Below are 26,244 nucleotides of genomic sequence, written 5' to 3'. Positions count from 1 at the left end.
ATTTTTACTTCAAAGTGTTAGTCATATTTATTTTATATGTGTGTTTCTCTGGTAGTGGTTTTGGGGGAAAAAATCTAGAAAATGAGCTCTCAAATGAAAACAATAGTATAGTTGACTGGAAATGTCAGCATTTGGGGCCCTCTTTACTTGCAAATCAAAGTGTGGTTTGTAATTTGTACTTCGTTGTGAGAAGTGGAGGAACAACTTGTGAAAGTTCTAAATGTGGCTGTGCATGGTGGTGACCTTGTGCTTAGAATGTGTGCCACCAGTGGGTCGTGTTGGAGGCAGAGGATACAGTGTGCACAAGCCAGTGAGTTTCTTGTCCAGCTATAAATGGTCGGATAAAGGAAAGAATGCTTTAGAAGAAGAAACACAGTGGCTTGGTTTCTACCGGCTCTATCCTGCCTCCTTGCTGCCATCTCTTCAGAGGGCACTTTTTGTTTATTTATCTCATATCCTCTTTTGGGTACTGTAAACTCCAGATACTCTCTGGAGTCACTCACAGGCCTCCTCTTACTGACCTGTCATTGACATCTTCTCTGTAATGAGCATTCACACCCTTCTCAAAGCTCGTGCCCCAGCGTGGGCAGGAATGGTGGTGAAGTTTCCTGAGGGACCATAGTATTTTTCATATGGTTCATTTATAATACTTCTCTTTTCTCAGTAAGCTTTGGAAATTCAGAGCCCGTCTTTTAAACATTTTTTGTTTACTCACAGGTTTCTTTGTGATCTGTTATGAACATGCATGTTGCCACCTAAGTTTTTTCTCTCCTTCCTGGGAACCGTATCTTACAATTACGTTAAGTTAATTTGGTCGCTTTTCGTATTATGCTAAATCTGAAATACCCACGTATGTTCACTCATATTGGATTTGGTTGATTGCAAAGTCCTGGCAAGTGCTGCTGTAGATACTACATGAAAACTTCTTAAGTTCGTCTAATTATTACATTATTTTCACCAAAAAGGAAATTGAAGACTATGAACTAATTATGAACATCATGGAATTGTCATGGTAATTCCAGTGAACACAATTTTTGTCACTTGATGAGCAAGAAGATTGTCACAAACGTTACTATTACCTTGTAGTACGTCAATTTCCATTATAATGAAAACTGTGTGTGCTGCCAAATTTTCCCGAGTGTGCAAAGGTCATAGTGATTGGGTAGAAGGGAAGCATTTAACCTGAACGAGGAATTACCTACCCACACAAGTAGTCATAGTTGAGGTTTTCCAAGAAAATGAGAGGGAAAAGAAAAGATAAAATCATTGTAAATACCAGAAGTTAATTTGGGTTCCTAATGATTTTGTAAAAATTTTAACAATTTTTATGAAAGGTGTGTCTCTATAACTGAGGACTTCATGTGGCCCAAGATAAAAAACTGCAAAAGTGTAACTTTATTGTCTCAGTAGACATTAAAAGGTGAATCACACAATCTCTGTGTTTGTCTAGGGGAAGAGTTCAAGCATGAGTTGCTTCTTGTATTAATAGCCAGGAAAGTGGAAATCCTTTTCATGCCCCTTATTTATGAGTTTCTGTCTCCTTGAGAGGAGGTGCGTAAGCAGAATGGGAGAATCTATAAAAAACCTCCCTGGTATAGGTTATAAAAACCACTTGACAAAGGCAAGTGGGGAAGAGAGAAAAAATAGTTGAGCAACATAGTCTGTTTGTACAATTCCATCCCCTTTCCAGTAAATCCTCCCTGCTTCACAAAGACACGCACGGACATATCTCCCCTCTTCCCACCTCTCCTTGAGGACAGGATGCGTGTTGACTCTCCCATCCCTCAGCCCGGAGTCCAGCTCAGCACTTGCTTGTGATAAATACTCAGTTGTGTTGTTTGTCGATAGAGAAAACCCACTAGGACTATTTTCTGTTGCCCTGTTGTTAGCATTTTATTTTGAAAGCACTGAGAATTGCATCACAGAATATGCATGCTCAGGGCCTTATAAATGTGAAAATTCTTCTAAATGCAAAGTATTATGAAAATGGTATAAAGAACTGCAGTTTTTAATGAGGTGATTAAAAAAATACTTGGGATTGTCTGTCATGTCTCTTCAAGCCAGTATATAGGTTTATCATAAGTAATGTGAATTCAGGGACGTTTGCCAGCTGGAAATTGATAGTTGTGGAAGTAACACACGAATCCCCAGTATGTACAACATTTTGGAAAGAAGTACTAGTAACTGTAGGGAACATCAGGTCACATTGCTGGGTAAAATTATTGCTATTCTCCCTTCAGGGTTTTAATTTTTCTTCTCTCATAACCTTCCTTCACTAAAACATTTTTTCAGAAAAAATTTTCTTTCAAAAATTCAAGTAAGTTCTGAAAAATCAGAACAGCCTGACATATTTGTGGAACTCTCTCACCTACAAATGTAATTTATTTTGACCAAAATAAATGGTTATTTTTGACCTTCAAGTGACACCTCCACCCTTCTCAACGCAGACCTTTGGCATGAACTTAAACATTGCATTAGAGAAACGTTCTGGCCAGCTTTCTCTCAGAGGGCTAATTTCATCGACCACACTTTGAGAAGCCGTCTAAGTGAGCCATTTGTCCAGAAGCCACAGCAGGCCACTAAATTTCTAATCATTGCCCCCAAATTTACATGTATGAGATTTCCATTGTTTGCAGAGGAGAAATGAGATATTTGTAAAAGGCTGCTGTTTATTATTGGAATAGTGGAGAAACAGATCACCTGGCTTCTGATCTCCAGCTAATACAAAATCAGGCTGACAACATAAAATTCATTACAGAACGAGGATTTCTGCAGTTTGTAATTAGTGCCAACCTCATTTGCCTGTGGCATTGTAGTTCACAATTTTAAGCCCCCATTGATAGAAGTGTTATTGAAACATTTACCCCAGTTAGGATAGACTTCCTCTGTAGGACTGGTAAAAGAGAGGTATCTTTTTGCATCAAGCTGAGCTTTCAGGAGAAGATTTTCAGAAATACTTATTTTTAATCCCTGCATGTAAAAAGATAAAATTTTTTTTTCCTTTGAGGGCAAGTCATTAATTTGCTGAAGCTCAACTAAAAAAAATGTCATTTATTAAAAATGGTTCTGCTTTAAAGTAAATTATATTTTTTTCTCCCTTGATTGGATACATGGTAGAGAAGTGGGGGTGCTCAGTAGTATGTCTTTGAACTGAAAAATTAGTTCAACCAACACATAAATGGGAGATAACTATTTTCTTTTTTTTTTATTTTTTTATTATTTATTATTTATTTTTTTTTATTAAATCATAACTGTATACATTGATATGATCATGGGGCATCATACACTCGCTTCATAAACCATTTGACACATTTTTATCACAGTGGTTAACATAGCCTTTCTGGCGTTATCTCAGTTACTGTGCCAAAACGTTTACATTCTACATTTACCAAGTTTCGCAAATACCCAGACATATGAAGAGATAACTATTTTCATGTGTTCTTTTGCTCACCTACCTTCTCCCCACTCCTGTCAAGGGAAAGGAAGCATTGCAATTTAAGTGCTAACACCTGAAGATAATTTGATTTGCTTAATTGTATTCTAAAGTAGCTACTGTTTAGCTTAGCTATTTAGGGGATGTAAATACAAGGAAGGCTGCCATGCCTCCAGAGCATTTAATTTCCTGGAGAATGACTCACGTTGGTTGTTGCTCTCACAACCCCCCTGAATTCATTCAGCATGCTCCTGACTGATAGAATTACCTTTTTCCCAAACGTAAGTTTGATCTTGATTGCTGTCTTCCATGAAGTGTTTGTAAAATAAAGAGAAGGAACTAACATTTAATTGCAAATGCACATATGGTGGGGCGAAGGTGGCCTGTAACTTCACAAAGCCTTTAGTGACTACCATGTTTTTTCTTTACTGATTTTATGCAAAGGAAGACAGTAGAGCGATATTGAAGGGGTCAAATGCTTTAAAAGTGGGAACACATTCTAATTTAAACTTTCAGTTTTGTGGTATGTTCACAGCCAACTTGAGTTGGGTATCAAATTTCTCCTTTGGGCAAGTATGTTGAGGCAAGAAAATTAGATCTGGTTGATAGTCCACTTGTTACTTTGAGTCCTATAATAGAATATCACAAAGAAAAAATCAGAACATACTACATAGTATATAATATATATTACCCTGTGGGGTTTTAAAACATTATTTTTTGTCTGTACTTAAAAGACTTATCTAATGTATCATGGCTCTACCAGTCATGAAATTTATACATGAAAAAATCCTTTAAGTTATGCATATGAACATTTTATATAACTACATTTTCTGATTTTGTTTTGTATTTTAAACTATGGGTGATAAGGAAAAGTTTCTCTTCACCCCTGGAAGCTTTGCTGAAAGATCAACTCATAATAAGGCAGATTAATAAGAGAAAGAAGTGACAAATTCATTCACTGTGTGCATGGGGTGAATCACCAAGTGATTCTTCAGTATCTCAAGGGGTCCTGGTTTTAGAGGGGAAGGAGAGATGAAGAATATGGGTAATTCTATTCAGTGGCAATAAATGGTTACTAGGGAGAATGAATAGATTCTTGGGAGACTGAGTTTATCAGCCAAACAGATTAACTTATACACAATTTAGAAATTATATTAACCTGACAGTGAAGTATTATCTTTAAAATGGATTGGGCCAAATATGGTTGCATTCTTGAACTTCTTTCCTGCAATATATTGCGATATCAGGGAGGGGAAAGGGAGCCAATGGTTCTTTTTGATGAGTCTGTCTGGTTTTATGCAGATAGAGGGAAACTCTTTCCAAATCCTATTGATCTCAAGGGTCTTTAATTCTAAATCAAAATAGTCTTTATACCAAGGAGTCACATTTTGGAGTGAAATTTCCTGAGCTCCTTGAAAACTAACATTCTATATCATTTCTACATTTCTGTAGAAAGGAAAAAGAAAGCTGGAAAAGATCAGATGGGCACCAAACACTTCACTAAGGGATTTATATATGTTCCTCAGAACCATCTGAGGTAGACAGTGAATAGCTCCTTTTTACAATTAGTAGCCAATTGAAAATGTCCCAATGTAACAAAACTTAGGGTCTGAAAGAGATGTAAAACCTGAAGGGATGTTAATGAGTAACTCAAAGAATATATAGTTAATTAAGACCATGTTATTTACTTATGTACAGATGAAGCCAGTGGAACCAAGAATTCATTTTATCTAAGAAAGGCAAAACAAATTTAAATAACAGAGACAGAAAAGAGGAGAGAGAAAGAATAAGCACAGACTATTTGAAATAGCAAACTGCAAACTGTGTTTTACATTCCTTGCTTGAAATGGTGAATTGCTGATTAACAGGCACCTATCAGAAAGGCCAGCAAGTCTTCTGCCCTAGAGGGGGAGAATTGAGTGTTTAACTGAAATTCTATGACAGGCTTTCTCTGTACTGTGGTCAGACAGATTTCTGTGTTAGTACCTCCGTTTCATTATGCTGGGAATACATCGTCATCCATATCAAAATCTCTCAAGATAAAATTCAAATCTTTACTGAAGGCTTCAATGATTAGATAAATGAAGAGAGATATGATGTTCATGAATGGGAAGTCTCAGTGTCACAGAGATGTCAATTTTCCCACAAACTAATACACATATCCAGTATAACCAGAATAAATTTGAAGAAGAAAGGGATAGACATTGCTCTACTTATTACAAAGCTATAACTATTAAAACAGTGTGGTATTGGAACATATATAGACAAATAGAACAATAATGACGAGTAAAAAAACCTATATGTAGATACACACAAAAAAGAGAACTTGGCAGTTGACATAAGTAAAAAAATGTATTAACTAGCTCAGTGCCCATAGCTCAGCAGCTAGGGCTCCAGCCACATATTCCAGAGCTGGTGGGTTCGAATCCAGCCTGGGGAGAAAAATAGCCAGGCATTGTAGTGGGTGACTGTAGTCCCAGCTACTTGGAAGGCTGAGGCAAGAGAATCACTTAAGCCCAAGAGTTTGAGGTTGCTGTGAACTGTGATGCCATAGCTCTCTACAGATGGTGACACAGTGAGACTCTGTCTCAAAAAAAAAAAGAAAAATGTATTAACTCATAAATGTTCACTATACATAAAAGCAGATTCCAGATGGATTAAAAACCTAAATGTGAAAACTTACCGATTAAAAGGTATAAGAATTTATGGCCCCAGAGGTGCAAAGATTATTTAAGACATAAAGAGGCTAACCTATCTATAAAAGAACATATTGGTGCTCTTAATTACATCAAAATTTAGTCTGAAAAAAAAATAATAAAAAAAAAGAAAACATTTAGTCTGCCATTAAAAATTTAATAGGTGTAAAACCTCCATCAGCAAAGTAAAAAGACAAGACACAAGCTGGGGGTGGCGCCTGTGGCTCAGTGAGTAGGGTGCTGGCCCATATACCAGAGGTGGTGGGTTCAAACCCAGCCCTGGCCAAAAACTGCAAAAAAAAAAAAAAAAAGATGCAAGCTGGAAGATATTATATGCAATCTATATAACTGACAAAATAGTATTATCTGTAACATATAAAGAGCTCCTAGCAGTCATTTTTATGAAAAAAAGATGAACATCCCAGTAGAATCAAATGGATCATAAGTAGGAGACTTGGGTGGCTGATACATATGCATTAAAGAGATGTTCAGCTTTACTGGTCACCGGAGGTTTATACATTAAAACTACAGATAATAGTGTTTCATACGCATCAGGTTGGCAAAAAATTGAAAGAACTGACAAAGGCAAGTCAAAGAGGAAGTAAGTTTATGGAAAACACTCTTGCATTGCTGGTGGGGGTATACCTTGGTAAAACTACTTTAAACAGTTCAGCAATGTCTATAAAGTTGCATATATTCATGTCCTAAATCCTAGCACTTTCATTTTAGGAGTCTACCCCAGAGAAATACTTATACATACTGTTCAATGAAGTATATATTATAGCCTAAACTTTAAAGAAAATCATAAATGTCCACCAAAAGGTAAATGGATAAATATCATGTGGTTTACTCATACAATAAAATACTATAGAAACAAAATAATTAAGTCTACACACGTTAATATAGATAAATCTCAAACATTTAGTGTGGAAAAATGGTACCATTTTACAATATAATGCCATTTACATCAATTTTAATGTAGCATACATCTCTACTAGATTTTTATTTGGAGGAAATGCTTATAGGAAATGTACACTCCAGCTTTGGAATGTTGGTTACTATGGGTGGAGGTGGGGAGGAGGGAGGAAATTGGGGCACTAGGCATAGTATATGTTAACCACATCTATAACATTTTATTTATTCTTTTAACAGGAGATATGGTAAAATGCTAATGTTTGTTTAAGTGGCTAGTGGTTTTATACATATTTGCTTTATTATTCACTGTACTTTTAATGATTGATATTTTTTATAATACACTCATAATAAAACCTTCAGGCAAATATCTGGCAAATAAAACAAAATAAATGTTTTTATTAGCAGTGGTTGAACTGGAAAATCATTGAAACATAAAGTGACAAGGCCTGGTGCCCAAGATTTGATATATATACTGTTTGCATTTTTGCTTTGCTACAATTAAAAAATAGTCAAATGTATGATAGCAGAACACAAGATCACGGGGTTTCCTATCAGTTCATGAACTGTGACTCTAGTAAATAATGTCAGAATGATGAATCTGAGTATTTAAGGAGAGAAACTATTTTTTTATACTTGACCTTTGGAATTAACTGAAAACCATTATCTCTTAAGAAAAAAACCTTTTCTTCTTTGTCAAGTTCTAATTTCCTTACAGCTTGTATAACCCCTATCTTTTATTTATGAGATGTCCGCCATTTGCTACAATTCTGTCATTTATTCCAAACAACAAATAGATATCAAGATTAATTATCTAACGGACACTGGAAGTAATAAAACATTGAACATTAAAGATCCAAATGCTAATGCAAAGACATTTTTAAGATCAGACAACTTCTCAGCTATAAAGTAAAATTCTATTCAGAAAATTTTAACCTCAGTTAGAAATACATAAAAAACACGTGTGAACATTTTATGATTCCTCTTAAGCATATTTTCATGTTTCACACTGTGAGGCCCTGGCCAAACAGAACTTTGTCAATAAGGGTGAATTTCAGTATTACAGAGATTCTTGCTAGGCATGAACTCCAAGTTTTCCCTTTAAGTAAATGTTCAAATTCCTGAGATAGTCCCACTTAGAGGTAACCTTAAGTAAACTATCCCACTCAGAAATGAAAGTCGGATAACTTTACCAAAATCATAAATATGAATATTTGCTGCTTACCTTTGGAACGGTCCTAATAATCATATGCTAAATCTAGGGCCTGTGATTTCATTATGCCTCAGAAAAGCACTTGAGACACCAAAATAATTTATTGTTCCCAGGTACTAAAAGTACTTAATAATATAAAGTGCAAATTCACAAATGTCTTCCCAAGGAATTCCTTAGTTGGTTATAAGGTAATGCTGAAACTGACAACCTCTGAGAATTTAAATGCCTACCTTTAACAAGCCAGTCATAACTTAGTCATGCCCGGAGTCCTCGTCCATCAGCAGGGGACGGCAGCTGGAAAGGACTGGTTGGTGGTTCCTCTAGTGGTTGGTCAAGGTCATTTTGACTCAGAGGTAGACACAGAAAGGTACCTAGTAGAAGTGTGGAGAAGTGTGGAGGTCAGATTAACCGAATCATGTGACTGAAAAGTATCTGTCACCTCAGTTTAGGAAAATTTGAATCTCATTTTGGGCCAGGCACAGTGGCTCTCCACCTGTAATCGTAGCACTCTGAGAGGCCGAGGCAGGGGAATTGCTTGAGCTTAGGAGTTTGAGACCAGCCTGAGCCAGAGTGAAACTGCATCTCTAAAAATAGCCAGGTGTTGTAGTGCCAGGGCACTCTACCAAAGGTGACAAAGTGAGATTCTGTCTAAAAACAAAAAAAAAATTGAGAAGATACTTCAGGTTGTAGGCAGTGACCAATGTCCCTTTGATGCAACACATTCTCTCATAGTTTGTTTTTAATCTTCTACTATAGATGGACACTATTTTTTTTAAGAGTCAGTGCTTTTCATGGAAGAAGCCCAAGTGCCCCTCCACCCATGAATGGATTAATAAATTGTGGTACATGTATACCATGGAATACTATGCAGCCTTAAAAAAGATGGAGACTTTACCTCTTTTATGTTTACGTGGATGGAGCTGGAACATATTATTCTTAGTGAAGTATCTCAAGAATGGAAGAAAAAGTATCCAATGTATTCAGTACTTTTATGAAACCAATTTATAATTACTCACACTTTCTCATGAAAGCTAGGTCCCAACTATAGCCCAGGATGAAGGAGAGAAGTGGAGGATGGAAGGGGGGAGGTTTCATAGAGGAAGGGTAAACGTGAGATCACACCTATGGAGCATATTGCAAGGGGACAAGTCAAATCTATCAAGTATAGAACATAAATGTCTTAATACAATAATTAAGTAAATGAGGCAAAAGCTATATTAATTAGTTTGATGTAAGCACTCCAAATTGTATAAAAAATCAACACATGGTACCCCACAAATGCATAAATGTATTCATGATCTATGTGTATATGACTTAATCAAAGGGGAAAAAAAGTCAATGCTTTTTCAGAATAGGTAGAAATTTGAGGGTTGTTTTTTTTTGGGGGGGGGGGCTGGGGCCAGGTTTGAACCCACCACCTCCGGTATATGGGGCCGGCACCCTAGTCCTTTGAGCCATAGGTGCCACCCAGAAATTTGAGTCTTTAAACTGAGATTGAAATTGGGTTGGCCAAATGAAGCAAACAGCAACAGGACATTCTGTGCTAGAATAGTCTTGAATAGATTTAATTTCAAACTTATGCCCTTTTTTCTCTGATGGTAACTTTTAAATAAAAAGAAGAATGTCATATTTTTGTTTCATTTAAAAAATAGTAGCATTACTCCTCAATGGAAAGTTTTGGAAAGAAACACCTTAGTTTCCTTTGTGTTACTTTGATTTCAGTTTGATGTTGACAAGGAGGAAAATGGACACTACAAAAAAGAATAAAGATCTATATTACTTAAATACTCACATATAACTTTTGCTAAGGTAAAATACCTATATCTACAATTTTGAATTATAATGCCAAAACTGAAAATGTGGGATTTGATGTCAAGTGTCATTGATGGAGCCTAGAACCTGAAACGGGGTTGTGTTGTTGGGTTGAAGCTTTATTTCCAACTGGCTATGAGACATTAGTCAAGTCACACAACTCAGTCTAACCCTTACTGTCCTCATCTTTAAAATAAACGTGTACTGGATGATGTTGTAACCATAAAATACTATGTTTCAAATTTGATATTTCATAGAAAGTTTAAATTCCTTAGAGTTTTTCCTACCTTTAGTAGACTTACCTTCCTTTGCAGTTCTCCACAAATACCAACTGGTTGCCCATCCATTCTGCATGTACCGTACCTTTATCAATGTAATATAGGTAACAAATAATATGCACTTTGCCCTTTACACGATGGGTGCTTATATGTCAAAGCCAATTGTGTGTTTTTGGAAAGTCACTTTCCTCAAATACAGTTAAGCATCAAATTTTTTTAGTCTGATCCCAGTAACTCTACTGTTGCTTCTGACAATATTCATGTAGACCAGCGTTCTCAACCTGGGGGTCGCGACCCATGGGAACTGTATTAAAGGGCCGCAGCATTAGGAAGGTTGAGAACCACTGATGTAGACCCTCTTTACTCCAGCTTTCTGTGTCCATTCTGTTCCATGTGCTTTGCTCACGGGACCTCTCTTCCTGGAATGTCTTTCTTCCCTCCTCTCTAGACCTTCCTGCAGGAACTCAGCCCAAGTCCTACAGTGTTAGGTAGCTGGCCCTCACTGGTCCTCAGGGTGGGTTTTTGTCACTGCATTCCTATAGCAGTCTTTGCTCATGGAGCCAGTCGGGGCCCTGCCTCCTCAGACTGCCCAGAGGACCTGACACAGATGTGGAGAAGGCTTGACCCAGGCCACAGGGCAACCTAGCACCAGGCTCTTAACCTGCAGCAATGATCTGCCCGGAGGGTGACAGTAGTCCGGGTCTGGGAAAAGGAGCAAGGGTATTGTGATTTCAGAGGGTAGGATGTGGTGAAGAGGCAAAAAAGACAAGTTAAGATTTAACTAGAAGTATGATGGGGCAACAGACAATCAGTTCAGACTACTAATCAGTGCTGTAGTCCTGTTGCAAAAGTACTGTCAGTCTGTTGCAGCATCCCTGCTGGGGACTGAGCCCCTCCTGCCTTGAATTTTCATTTATCTTTTTATAAATAGACTCTCTGTCCTGGCAAAACTCTAAGCAAGGACTATGCTGAACAATACTTTGTTTTCCCAGGATGCAGAACAAGATCTTAATAATAACATAACAGTAACACTAAAAACATTAATGATGGTAATGAAAATATATAAAATGTATTGGTGATAAAGTTAATAATAGTGTGTTAATAACAATATTAACAATAACAATGACTGTCATGATAATCAAATAATTATCATTTATTGACCTCCTCTTCTGTGCCTTAATTACTTATCATATGTACCTCATTAGATAAAGAAATGAAAAAGAAAAGTAACTTTTCCAAGGTCACAAAGATTTGTTACTGAACTGATTATAATGTTATATATTTAAAGATCACTGATTTAATTCAACAAACATTTACTGCACACCTACTAGGTTCAACACACTGATGTAAATACTACCAGGAAATACAAAAATGAGTTAAACAGTCTGTGGTCTCTAGTGGTTTAAGATAGTAACATTATTTTTAACTCTTGGAATGTTTTTGTTTTTAGGTGACTTCACCAAGGTAAGGGCAGCCTGCTTAGATTCTAAGTATCATTTATTTAGGATAGCTCATCCTTTTAGTAGGAAAGTCTTTAGAAATAGCTCTTCCCTTTAATAGCTAAACTTGCTTATATATCAAGCAGATTCAATGGGGTTGATGAACACATAAAATTTTAGGTGGACTTTATGACCTTATTTTAGTTTGTAATTATATTCCCATATAGAGTTATTGCTTTGCCAATTCCATTGCCTTTTAATGGGTTTGAGTGCTCATGTACATATGTTCAGATGGCTTCTTGCCTCTAGTCAGAAAGTACAATTCACAGATTGGTTTGTTCCAGGTTTCTATGGGGACAGCTGGTCTTTATGTATTATATAAGCCCCAAACTATAAGTGAATGTGTGAATGGAGAATATATGTAGGAAGCTAAGTTAGATAAGTTGTTGAAAACTATGGTGTTCTGTGCTGAACACCCATTTGGTATGATTCATATTGAATGCGGAAGAAATTGGCCTTAGCTTTTTAATTACTCCAATTTCTCAGCAATTCAAAATGCATGACATTCATGTGAATATGGCTAAAAGGTGTGTCATTTAATGTTGAGTCCACTCTATGTGACTGAAACCTCCCCAAGTAGTGACATAAACATAGACATTTGTTTCTACCCCACGTAATAGTAGTTTCCCAGAGATAGAACTTTCAGGACCAATATGAAGAAAGGTGCCAGGGACCCAAGCTCATTGTATTTTCCTCCTAAGTCATCCAAGCCTCTGACTCATTCTCATGGACACTTTGTGACCCAAAATGGCTTTCATATGGAAGGGACAAATGGAGAAAAGGTACACATTAGCTGACTCACAAGGGCTTTTCCAGATGCTGCCACTCACTATTTCTTTTCGTCAGCAATGGCATTGTCACATAGCCATGCCTAGGTGGAGGGGACTGGGGTAATCATACACCTAGTTTAAGGAAGAAGAGAAAATGGATATTGGAGTGAACAGCCAACAGTCTCTGCTGTAGTGGTGCACAAGTTGAAAGAATATTTGAATGAAATCCTCAAAGTTTGTATATGCTGAATACAAAATTCATTTCCCAGTGGCTTCTTTTAAGGGCTGATAAAACATTCTGGAATTAAATAGTGGTTATGATTGCACAATATACTAAGAACCACTCAGTTGAATACTTTAAAAGTTGAATTTTATGAATTATATCTCAACTTTTAAAAACAATCCTGTAGTCTATAAAATTAAATATAGGTACAAAAATCTCAGAATATAAAGAGGATAGTTTAAAAGAGAGTGAAGGCTCTCACAACATGTCACAGTGGCTCTGCTTAATATAGGGGAGGTGCCCCACACTAGTGCTCTGGTGTGTGACAGAAGATGCATGAAAACTGGCTGAACTGCAGAGCAGCTGGTGGTGATGGTGATAGTGATGAACACAGTCACAGCATACATTTATGCTTTGTCAGATATTGGCTAAATTTGTTACACATGCGCTAGTTATAATGGCAAACACTTCAGGTCACATCAGAAATCATCTTATGAGAAAACAGAGGCAAAGACTAACTTGTCAAGATTACATGCTTTGTACTTACAAGGAGTCTGAGGTCAAATTCAGGCAGTCTGAATCTACATGCCTCTAAACACTGAAGCAGGAGCCATGACCTTCCATTTCCAGTAAGGAAATTGAGGCCAAATAAGCTTAAAAGTCTGGTTCTAAAGGTCATACAGCTAGTAAGAAGGGAATCCTGGGTTAAAAACCAGACTGATAATTCTAAAGCCATTGATTCCTGTATGTGACTGCCTGCCCAGGATCAGACTTCCTCTTGCTGTCAAAAGCGCCCTGCCCAACTCATCTTTGATAAAGGAGCAAAAGCAATCCAATGGAGCAAAAACAGTTTTGTTTTGTTTTTTCACCAAATGGTGCTAGAACAACTGGATGCCTATGTTAAAAAAAAAATCTAGATACAGACCTTACACCCTTCTTCATACACCTAAATGCAAACACAAAACAATAAAACTCCTAGAAGATGACATAGAAGAAAACTCAGATGACATATGGTGATCTTTGTTGGAGCCAGGACACCAGGCTGCCGGCTCCAGCCCTAGAAAGTGTCAGGACACGGACTGCTATACATTTTCGCTCTGGGTATTTCTCATTCAGGTCTCAGGTGCCGGAGCACCTTAGACGTCACAGTCAACGTTAGTAGGAGCGAGCATCTTAGCAGCAATCTCTCAGCAGCAATCTCTTAGCAGCGGTCTGTCAGTCTTACTTGGAGCAGTAGCTTCTCCTGAGGCTATTTATAGACGTGATACACCACAGGTGTGGAGACTGCTGTGTAATAATGTCGGTGTTCTTGTCACATGCTCTTGTGCTCTTTAACGAGAGACCAATGATGTTAAATCCCTTCCCCATCCCTTATTACCAATGTATTTCTCACAGGTGTCTCCTACAGATCTTTTTATGTGTAGTACCAAAAGAAATGACTGATAAGCTACATTAAAATTAAATTTAATTAAAATTAAAAATATCTGCTCTGCAAGAAATACTGTCAAGATAATGAGAAGATAAGCTACAGACTGGGAGAAAACATTTGACATATCTGAGAAAGCACTGTCATTCAAAATATACAAAGATCTTTTAAAGTTCAACAATAAGAAAACAGCCTAATTTGAAAATGGGCCAAAGACCTTAAGAGACACCTCACCAAAAAAGATATACATATTGAAATTAAATACATAAAATATGTGCTATATCATATGTCATCAGGGAGATGCAAATTAAAACATACTAAGATATCACTACACATTTATTAAAATAGCCCCAAATCTATAACATTGACATCATCAAATGCTGGTAAGAATGTAGAGTAACAGGAACTCTCATTCATTCCTGGTAGGAATGTAAAAATGGTATAGCCAGTTTGGAAGACGGTTTAGCAGTTTCTTACAAAACTAAACATTTTTTACCATGCAGCTCTGCCAATCACATTCTGTGTTATTTACTCAAAGTAGTTAAAAACAACTTTTGCCCACACTAAAACTTACACATGTTTATACCAGCTTCATTCATAACTGCCAAAACTTGGAAACAAAGAGATGTCTTTCAGTATGAATGTATAAATTGGTACATCCAATGAAATAGTATCTAGCCCTACAAAGAAATGACTTATTGAGCCATAAAAAGATATGGAGGAATGCTAATTGTATAGTACTATGTGAACTAGTCTGAAAAAGTTAGCTACTATATGATTCCGCCTATGCGACATTCTCAAAACAACAAAACTAAAAAGATCAGTAGTTGCCAGGGGTTAGTGGTGAGGGAGGGATGAGTGGAGTCCAGAGAATCTTTAGAATAGTGAACCAGAAAATGTGTCATGTATCATGGTAGATACATGTCATTATACATTTTTCTAAACCCCTGAAATGTGTGATACTCAGAGTGACCCCCTAAGGTAAACTGTGGACTTTGGGTAATTGTGATATGTCAATGTAGGTTCATCAGCTGTAGCAAATGTACCACTCTAGTAGGGCTTGTAGAGGATAAAGGTTATGCATATGTGGGGGCTGGGGATACATGGGAAGTTTCTGTACCTTCCTCTTGATTTTGCTGTGAAAATACCTTAAAATTAAAAAAAAAAAAACTTTTAAAAATTTGCCACAAGATGCCGATCTATTACTAGACATTTGGCTCACAGATTAGTTTTCATTCTTATTTTAATTTTTTAATAGCAAAAATAAAGTCACATAACCAAAAACAACAAAAGCATCCTTTATCCAGGGACAGGCTCACTTTTATAACCCTGACTCAAAGCATTACAAAAATGATCCATGTAACTGAAACCATTTGTATCCCTGTAATAATTTTTTAAAAATAAAAAGTAAAGAAAAGGAAGTGTCCTCTAATTTGTGAGAAAAATATTTTATGGATTTCATGATTTTTATAATATATATTTAAAAGCTAAATTTGGTTATAGTTTTTAAAGTAGGACTAGATACAGTCCATCCCAGGATAGCATCATTCTTTTTCACACTAAAATGTTATCCTGGACTAGTTAGTGATATGCTGTCAATTAAGCCACACACACACGGCTACAGAAGGGGACCTGCTATACAAGGCTTGTTTTTGATTATATATTTAAGGTACATATTTTCTTTGTCAAACCTAATGTGATGCGTTGAGACAAATTTATTTTTTTTTTCCTTCCAGATGATCCCATATGGTCCTGGTAAGTGTATGGCTTGCTTTCAACAAGCATAGCATCTTTTCGAAAAATTGGATTGAAGTTGTTTGCAGTTTTCCAACCACTTAGGGTATAGATGTTTATTGCAGTCCAATGCTATAACTGAACAATACATGTGAATCTGAACAGTTTATTTTTCAAGGCAGTTTGAAGCTCACGCTGTCTTAAAAATATTCTCTTTTGAATTGTGTATACATAAAGTTCTTCATGTAATCAGTATGTATGATTTAATGTGTAAGACACATTACAACTTTATGTTAATGAAATTTACACATTCACAGTATAGATGTGAGGTTCCTCTTTAGATGGGTGCTGCCTGATACCTATAAAAGTAGGACATATATGGGTATGTCTGACATGCCTGGTTCCACACCATCACTTTACTAATTCATTGAATATGTTAGGACAAACAGGACAAATATTGTTCACATCTAATAATTGTAAAACCAAATATCACAGACAAGGACATATCAAAAGAGAATTATAATAGAATAGTAATTTCACTGGGAATATAGACTTTTCCCCTGGCTTCTTAAATTTTGTTGTATGTTCATTATCTTCAAAGAAATAGAATCATTATTAAACACTTTAATGAGAATGTTTCAAGAGTGTATAGCACACCTCTTAGGGTCAGGACACAAACATAAGAGGGACTCTACCTAACAAATGCAAACATGGTACCCTAATTCTTTGTGCCCTCAAATCAACCTGAAAAATTATAAAACTTAAAAGAAAGTAATTTTTAAAATTCTCATTTTTAAATGTATAATTTTGCTTACCTAAACACAGATGTAGTGGCTATAAATGTCACAGTCACACTCTTCAGGTAGGCAAAAAAGTGACTTTGTTTCCTTTTTATAATAAAATTTACTTTGCATTTATACCCTCCCTACCCCCCCCAAACCTCATTCCATTTGTCCTGATGCAGGAAGTTACTTTAAATATCTTCTGGGTAAATTTAATCCAAATTAGTGACTTGGATTCAATAACTGGTTTTTTGTTTGTTTTTGTTTGTTTTTTGTATATTTTCATTGTCGGAGAAGCTTATGAAATGCCACTGCAGAAGTAAAGGAAATGCACCTGGGTCCAGCCTGGCTTCCCACTCCAGGTGTTAACTCATCCCAGTGGTCTTTGGCATAGATGAGGTTTATGGTCACTGAAAAGGCAACTTGAGATGACAGCGTGGACCTTCTGCCAGAGCTGCCAGGGATCCAGATCCTTGCCATGGCCAGCATGCCAGGGATCAGCCTCAGCAGCATATTCCTGCTAGGGACTGTCCAGGGCACTATCAGCAAGGAACGTTCCAGAGGACAGTCTACCATGTTCTCTCCCTATCATAGGATTAGATGGGGATAGAATATTTTAGATGATTCTCTATAATCGAACCAAAGTTGGGGTCTGAGTTTGAGGTCTCTTGTCCTTTGATGCCTGTTCATATGTCATGCTGTCTTTACTATGCCACTGAGTGTCTTGGAGGACTTTTCTTTAAAGTTTAATGTCCCTTTCCTCTAAGACAAAGTTCATAGTGTATTTTCTTCTCTGAGATCCCCAACCTTAAAACTTAATGTGGGGGGATCTTAAAACTTAATATATTCTCTGCCTTTCCCCTACCCTGAAGTAATATTCTTTCTGGTGGATGGGACAAGCGTGTAGTTTCCAGACACAACTATCTTGAATTTCCCACAATTTCTCCTTCCCCAAATGCAATAGAAGAATCTCATTATGTAGAGGTCATTGTGGAAAGGGTGCATAAGGACAATGGAATGTTACATTGCATCTACTGTCAAATATTTTTCCTTATACCTGAACTCCAGCATTTGAATTTGGAACTTCAGTAATTCAGGATCTTTTTGCTTTGTTCTGGTCTAATAATATCTCACTTGGGGTTAAGGGTGACCATCATATCTTGTGGGATCCAGTGAAAAAACTAATCATTTAATATCTCAAATAATTCTGTCACACTAACTTATGTACAACATTCAGTAATTTATGTAAAAAAGGAATTAACCAGTCTTTGTTTACAGATTGGGTGGCATTGGGCATAATTTCATTATTTCAGTTCTAATTTGAAGACTCTTATTCTTTTTTTTTTTTTTTTTTTTTGTGGTTTTTGGCCGAGGCTGGGTTTGAACCCACCACCTCTGGCATATGGGACTGGCGCTCTACTCCTTGAGCCACAGGTGCCACCCACCTAAAGACTCTTATAGTGATACGTGTTCTACCTATTATTTTGACTTTGTACTATGGAATTAAATTTTACGTAGTTGAGACAAACACAGGTTAATTGAATACAGTGACTGAGGAAAAAAGTTTCAAGTATAATTTCAAATTTGAAACATTGCTTTTAGATGGAATTTGGTCATAGAAGAAGTTTGCCCTATTGCCTTGTTTCCCAGTGCTGTCTAAAAGAGAGAAAGATTATTTCATCATCCAACAAATAATTCTGAAATGTAACAAATGCTGACAGAAGTGACAGGCATTTCATTTTCTTTGAATGGATTCCAAAGTTCATTCCTCTTATTGCATATGTTTCTGGTTCCCCAAATAACTGCTCAAAAGAGTGTAAAGCCTGATAGCAACATTGGTGTGAAATAATTATGCACACTAAATGTTCTGCCTGTGATCTCTGCCTCCTGGTGCCAAAGGAGAGATAGAGAGCTGACCTGTTAATGCCTGGAAGAGGAAGCTAATTTAAACAAGTTCCAGACCAGTGGGAACAGTGAAGGAGATGCCAATTTTGTTCAAGGTTATCTAGATTGTTCAAGTTTCTCTAGGATTATTCAAGAATTTTCTACACAGAAATTATACAATAATTTTCTATCATCAGTGTCTGACTGATGGCGTCAGCAGTCAAGTACATAAGAGGATACATTCTATTTCTAGAGTGAGTGGAAAAGAGACTTGACCTTGATTTTGCCTGATTTCATGGGAATTTTAGTGTAGGTTAATAACGATCCCTGGCCTACTGCTGGGATGGGGCATTCTTTAGTAAATGAACATTAGCCAGAGACAGACTCAATCTATTTAAATAACAAATTGTTTTAATGTAGAAATGATAGTGAGTTGACTGGTATTTTTATAACCCATGTAGGGAAAAAGGAAAACAAAATCCAGTAGTGTTATTTCTTGAGAACTCGTCTGTATATCTAAAAATCATATTTTGAATATCTGGACTGTTCAGCACATGGCCAGACCAGGGTTCAGAAAGTAATTAAAATTAAAATGAGAGTCCTAAAAATAGTTACAGCTAACTCACAAAAGGCCCCGTAGTGTCTCATTTTGGGTCTATTACACAAACTTTGCATTTGATACTAAACAGATTGATTAATTGGTATGGGGGAGTGTCCCTTATCTGAAATACTTGGTACCATGGTGTTTTGGATTTTGGGATGTTTGGGATTTCAGATTTTTAGGTTAGGGATACTCAATCCCTAGGGCGCACAGATTTCAAGGTGGCCCCATGAGCCTTCTCTCTGGTATTTACAGCCTGGTTCTTATCATTCCTCCCCTTCAAGTTTGAGCAGGGCCTATCATTGCTTCTAGCCAACGGAATATGGCAAAGGTGATGGGGGAATCACACCTGTGGGAAGTTACTCAGAACTCTCTCTTTCTGAATACTTGCTTGAGAATCTTACTCTCCTTCCTACTGGCTTTGAAGGAGCAAGCTACCCTGAGTCTCACAGACAGGAAATGATTTCTTCCACCAACTGTACTCCCAGAAGTGGATCCTTCCCCAGATTAGCCACCAGGATGAGAACCCAGCCCTGACTGACACTTTGATTTCACCCTCACACTGGGTCCACCCCGTGTACCTCGCCAAGCTGTGTCCAGACTCAAGACCTAAGGAAACTTTGAGCTATTACATGTGTATTGATTTTAGACACTAAGTTTGTGGTAATGTGTTATGTAGCATAGAAAGCTAACACAATTATGTTCTTAAACTATGAAAGAGATACTGCTACTTGAATCGGGTATTGATAGCAATGAGAAGACAACTGACAAGTGAGACAGACATGTGATAAAAACAAAAGGTATATAGTAAGAGCTCAAACACAGAACATAGCTGTCTGAATCAATTATAACGAACTAGCAGCCTTAGATGCTAGTATAATCTTTGAAAACGTACACAACTAATGCATTCATAATCATGACTCCAAGGCCACAGCCATTTGTCATGTCATATGAAATATGTTCTGTGCAAGATAGAGATTTATATAATACAATTGTGGAAGAAAAAGTTTCAAAATCATTGTTGGGGCATTAGATGACCATAGATTTTTGAATGGCTTGAGAATCTGAAATTTTAGAATTAAATCAAAAAGATAATAAAATAAATATTTATGGTTAAAGAATTACATATACCTTTCTCACAGTATTACATGTCAAAATGCTTATAGAATCTGTAGTAAGAAATTTAAGTTATCAATAAATGCTTGAGCTGAGAATTTAAGTATCACTTAACTTCTTTGCAGCTTGTGGAGACCTTGGCCACTGTTTCCAAGTGGAAAAGGTTCCTGGAATTGGAACCTTATTTTTGTAAGGAATAGCTAATAAGGGTGGTGTACTATACTTGATTTTTTTTTTTTTTTGAATGTAGGGTATGGGAAGGAGAGAGGTTATTGGTCTGTGAAACAGCTTGTAAGGCCAACTACCAATGACTTGTAAGGTTTTATTAAAAGGCCCTGATTTGAAGCATATTTATGTAACCTTACCATAAATCTGCTTGAGGTTGGTTTTTCATGGTCTCTGCAATTTCTGTTTATGAAATTCATAAGATGAATTTGAGAGGAATCTCTTTATGTAATGTGGATTTGGGATTGCATTTCATATTTTATAAAGCAGTTTTCCTTGTATTTAATCACTGGATCTTCTTGGTTATACCAGGAGATAATTATTATCATCATGTTGTAACAGCACTTTCTGCTTATTTCTACATTACACACACACGCACGCGCACTCTTGTTATTGGTTTTTAAAAGGAAGGATTGTTCAGTATCCCATAACTAGCGAGTGGGGAAACTTGGGACCCAGACCCAAGACTCTACCTCTGAATCCCATATCTGACTCTGGAACATGCCGTTGGGCAAACATCACTTTGCAGGAGTCATCTCTTGAGAGCAGTGCTTCTGGTCACCATGGGGCCTTCCCATCAGCAAGTGTCATGTGATGTTCCTGGTCCCTGCCTCACATTTAGAGCGATTTACCACCTAACTTCTCTTTGTTGATGCAGAGTTCTAGGTAAACAGGGAAGCACTTGTCATCATCTTCTTTCTAGTAATTCCTTCCGATGAGGGTCCATTCCTCATAGGAGATGGTAAAAACACGAGCTTTATCTTTGTCCAAGGGTCTGATAAGCTAAGTAACTCCCATTCTAAGGTATCCTTACTCGGTAAAAAAATGCATCAGATTCTAAATGAATAACAGAAGTGTAAACATGAACAGTCCATAGATTCATATTGGGGTTTATTCGGTCTTTTGAAAGATTTATTAAAAATCTAAAAAGTTGAAATATCTAAATATAATAATATAATTTGGAGTAAAAAAAAAGCATTCTAAACATGTGCACACATTTGAATGAGCACAGAAAAACAAGAAAGATGAAGGATACCAGATTACTTGGTTTCTCAGATGTGTGAGAAAACTTGATATTTATTGGCTTCTTTGCTTATATATCTCTGTGTTTTCTTTTCTTGTAACAAGGACAAAATAGTAATTTTGTAATTTAAAATTGTGCAGTAAATGTGCAACAAGAAGCAAAGATGGCAGGAAAAAAGTGAAGGAGGGAAGGAAGGGAGAAAAATCAAAGTCATTCTCACAGCCCACATGGACCTCATTTGCTAGCTCACAAACGTAGTTTATCTTGTTTGTCATTATGAAGAAAATAAGAAAATAGGGTGTGTAATTATTTAGTATCTTTAGACTGTACTTTAAAAGATTTGTTTAGAATTTAGACATTTCTGTGACATCTGATGCTTATGTTACTGAAATTGAAGAACATAAGAATTGATGAGTTCTGTACCGTGTATAAAATTTATGATGCAGCCTTTATTCATTCATTCTTAGAGCTAGGTGCAGAAGAACACAGATAAACAAAATAGTATTTCTTCCCTGGAGAAAACAACAACAAGAACAACAACAAAAAAACTACAATGAATCCCAAGGAGCACTGAGAGCCTGTTTGACAGGGATGGGAAATAGTTGGCACTTCTGCTGCCACCTTTATCCCCTCACTACGCTCCCCAACACAGATACTCATTTAAGTCTCTAACTGATGGTATTCCCCCTTCCTATAGCTCTAGAGCACCCTTCAAATTCCCTCTCAGCACGTACAATGATTAGACATCAGCACTCATTAAGAATTGGTTGGTGTTGGAATTCAGTCAATAGTAGAATTTCAAAGTCCTTAGAAATTGAAATTCTGCAGTCTGTCTATCTGGCTCATCACTGATGCCTTGTCCTCGGTAAATGGGTGTGGGAACTGTACAAGTGCCCTTCCATGAGAAGGTATCTGGGAGCTTGATAAGTCGCTGTAACATAAAAGACGAATTTACTTTTACTGGATGAGAAAAAGGAAAAATAGGTGAAAATCAATGGGAGAAAACTTTTAGAGGATTTTAAGACTTATTTTTGAGGGAAAATAGTGTAATAATTAGAGCTGTACCATGAGATAGTGAATTCTTTATTGCCAAATGGATTCTGGTGGCAACAAACTACCAGGGATGTCATAAAGGAAAGTTCATGGGTTAGCCCTCCTCGGTGCTTTCATTGTATCTTGTATATTCCCCTAATGGTTTCTTTATTGTTTTGCAATTCTCTCTTTATCCTCCCACATATTAGATGATGACAATTTGTTGAACACTATTATGGGCCAGGTAGCATTAAGTACTGTTAGTACAGTTTTTCATTTGATGTAACAGGAGTGTGAAGCCGAAATGATCTCCCTTCAATAAGTGAGGAAACTGAGGCTTGAGAAGGTTAAATAACTTGCTTCCGTCTCACTGTTAGCAACTTTGTGCTCTTTGCCACTGCACAGTACAGTTTCCCAAGACAATTAGTGGCTGAGTGATGCGTGGATGAGAATGGTAATAGGCTTGAGTAAACGGGAAAAACTGTCTCTTAAGTAAATCATTTCTATTTCCCACCAGCTAATTGGAGACAGGCGTTAAGAGGAAGGAATTAGTTCCACTCCACAGTTGCCAGGCTGAGCTGTGCATTGCTTCCAACAGAGGTGGGGGATGAGGGGCACGAGAACATTGTTCTAATTGAGATCATGGAAGAAATTGCTCTTGAAATGGCTGTGAATAGCTACATTGAAATTGTATTTGCTATCATTTCATTAATTTGCAAAACAATCATTAGATAAATTTTGCCATTGTCATTTACAAAGCAGCAAAGTTCTCAGTTGATCTCAATTTATTCTATAATAGGTTATGTGGTATCTACCTAGGATTTTTCTCAAGATGATAGTCAGGCAAATATGAGTCCTTTTGTGAGACCAGGTCTTGGAAACCTAAGAAATCTTTTTATATCGTTGTAGAGGGAAGGATTTAATGCCCTCTCTCTACTCCCCCAATTTTGTAAAATGAATAAAGTTACAAATATGTCATATTTTGAAATATGTATACCCTTCCCATGCCCATGCACGCAGCTTCCCACACCTATCTAGAGCAAAAGCCTGACATAAACTAATTTCTCTTAGAAATTAACCCCTTTACTTCCCAAAATTATACATGGCTTCTATCTTATAGAACTGAATTTGACAAAAATGTAAATTTTTAAACTCCTCAAGTATCTATTATGCAGGCCAGTTTTGTGGACTTTTAAACTCTTCAAGAACTGCCCTTTGAAAGGTTTTGTACTCTCTCTCTAGCGTGTATTATTCCATAAATCATTCTCAACAAGTCAAATAAGCATACTAATCTATGTGCTACATTTAAACGGGCCTGTTAAACTGGCTGCATTTTGGCAGTTTGCCCAATTAAAGGTTGTCATAATGAATCTATCTAGAACAGGAATGAGCCCGGTCAGGTTTCAAATGAAATGTATGTTTTTGTATAAGTGACCTCCAAGGAGTCCAGCCCTGCCAACTGCATAACGTGATACCATGGTCACAGAAGCTCAGAGATTTGGGGGAATGAAGTGTAGCATAGTCTTCTGACTATGTCATGTATTAATCAAAATGGTTTAATGTCAGCTTTCGCTTTCAAATTCTGGTGACTAAGAAGACAGCTTATTTTCATAAGGATATCATGATGTGTGTGTGTATTTTAAGTGGAATGTTATATGAATGAGCTACGCTTGTCCAACCAACTCTTTTTAATCCTTGACCATTTAAATGGAAATCCATCTAAGCTGACTTTATTCCATGGAAGTCACTTTTCAGTGGGGGAGATTAGGAACTGTCATTGTGACTAGCACACTCTTGTGCTTTAAACAGAGGACTCTTATTATGCTTCTCTGAATTATGTCCTTTATTTTGTTAATTAGAGTGACTATTTCAACCTGATTTCAAGCCAGGCTTTTATTGATTGTTCCCAAACTGAGAGAGAATTCAGCTCTTTACATGATAAGCATTAATTTCTGGCACTGATTCTAGAGCCAGCTTTCTCCAGATTGGAACACATTAAATAAATCATGGGGTTTTGCTGAAGAATTATAATTGTGACTTGAAATTTGTCTAAAAGAATTTTTATTACATATTAATTTTTAAGTGTTAAGTTCATTTTATTTTCCCTCCATCCAATTTTATAACCAATCTCTTTTGGTGTAACAAACTTCTGGTTCTTTTAAATAGTCATAAATTCTGTGGCAAGACTGCAAAGACCATTTCTGACCCCCACCAATAGGTGTTGCCATGACTTTGCCATTCCTGAATTAAGACTTTTGATCTAACACACCCCTAAGGCAAATAAACTTACTCTCTTTTTTTGTTGTTAACCTGCCTGAAGGTGTCAAAATAATCCAAATTTCCACCAAAAAATCTAGGATGATGTTACAAATCAGTAGATGAAAATTATCTTCATCTAATCATTTTTACAGTAGTAAAGGGAGCAGGAGAGGATTCCAAAAGAAATATTTAGGTCATATTCCTGCTGGAAGGTGCCCGTGGAGGACTGGGTTCAGCCTGGGATCCTTATGAACAAGCCTGGGTGGCTGCTTGCCAGGCAGTCATCTGGCCTGAGAGGTGGGGGTGAGGGACAGAAGAAATTGGCTTGTGTCCTTGTCTCTCCCTCCCATTTACCTTCACAAAAATTGCTAATAGGAGCTTCTGTTGTGACTCAGAGCTCCAGAGTCCCACCTCCCACAAGGCCATCCTCAACCCTTGAGGCTGAGGAGTACAGGTGCTGCTTTGAGTAGGAACCTGGGACAGCGTCTTGGGAGAATAATGGCTTCTCAGGCAACAGAGAGTCCACAATAGTCTCCTCGACTTTCTTGTTGATCCCTAGAGACACAGACCTTGGTAAGGGCCTGGAAAGTCCTTGCTCCCCACAGCCTAAAAAAAAAAGTAGCATGTTGCCTTGGAAAGGACCTGGACTCTTAGCTGAGCTTCAGTACCCTGCACCCAAGAACGTTCCTTAAAAGCTCTGGCCTTGGCAAGAAGGCTTCTTCACTGAATCTAATTATCAGCTTGAAGTTCACAGTTGTCAGCGTGGATACTCAGTTTCTGCAAGTTTCCTGGCCTACTTATTAAGATGTCACTTAAGACTACAAATACTGTGGTAACTGGCATCAGTGCTTACAGGGCTTTGTAAAGCTTATTGTTCCAGAGAGTTGTCTTACTTTATTTCTTAAAATATTTTATTATGGCTATATTTTCTCTTCATTTCTTGACGTTATAAAAGTTGAAGGGAAACTTTGAAAAAAGAAAGTAGTAAAAGGTAGTCTTAGGACCTTGCAATGGAAACTTTATTTTAGTCATAATGGCCTAACTGGCCCCATGATAGATGCAGATAAGATCTGCTTGTGATGAACTGAACTGGGTATTATAGTCATGATATTGACACTGATGGAATTTTCTTTCTGAAAGTGGTGTCTTTAATGGTCATTTTGTTTTTCATCTTACTGTCTTCAGGCCTAAAATTGTCTACTTAAATTTATGATTTTGATTCCTATTTTCTGATATTTCTACTTTTATAATAACTTATTATAATATTTCAACCTTCCTTACTTAATAAATCAGTAATTGTGTTCCTATAAGACCAGACTTTGTTC

General features: G+C 36.9%; 1 protein-coding gene across 1 annotated transcript in view; it reads left to right on the top strand.

Moving 5' to 3' along the window:
- The window catches only part of ADAMTSL1 (ADAMTS like 1), a 1,032,656-nt gene that overhangs the window by 280,120 nt on the left and 726,292 nt on the right, over window positions 1-26,244 (top strand). The gene's annotated exons all lie outside the window — the stretch shown is intronic.

This window comes from Nycticebus coucang, chromosome 2 (assembly GCF_027406575.1).
Source record: "Nycticebus coucang isolate mNycCou1 chromosome 2, mNycCou1.pri, whole genome shotgun sequence".
NCBI lineage: Eukaryota > Metazoa > Chordata > Mammalia > Primates > Lorisidae > Nycticebus > Nycticebus coucang.
The sequence above is the reverse complement of the archived record's forward strand: the minus strand, read 5'-3'. Positions and strand labels throughout refer to the sequence as shown.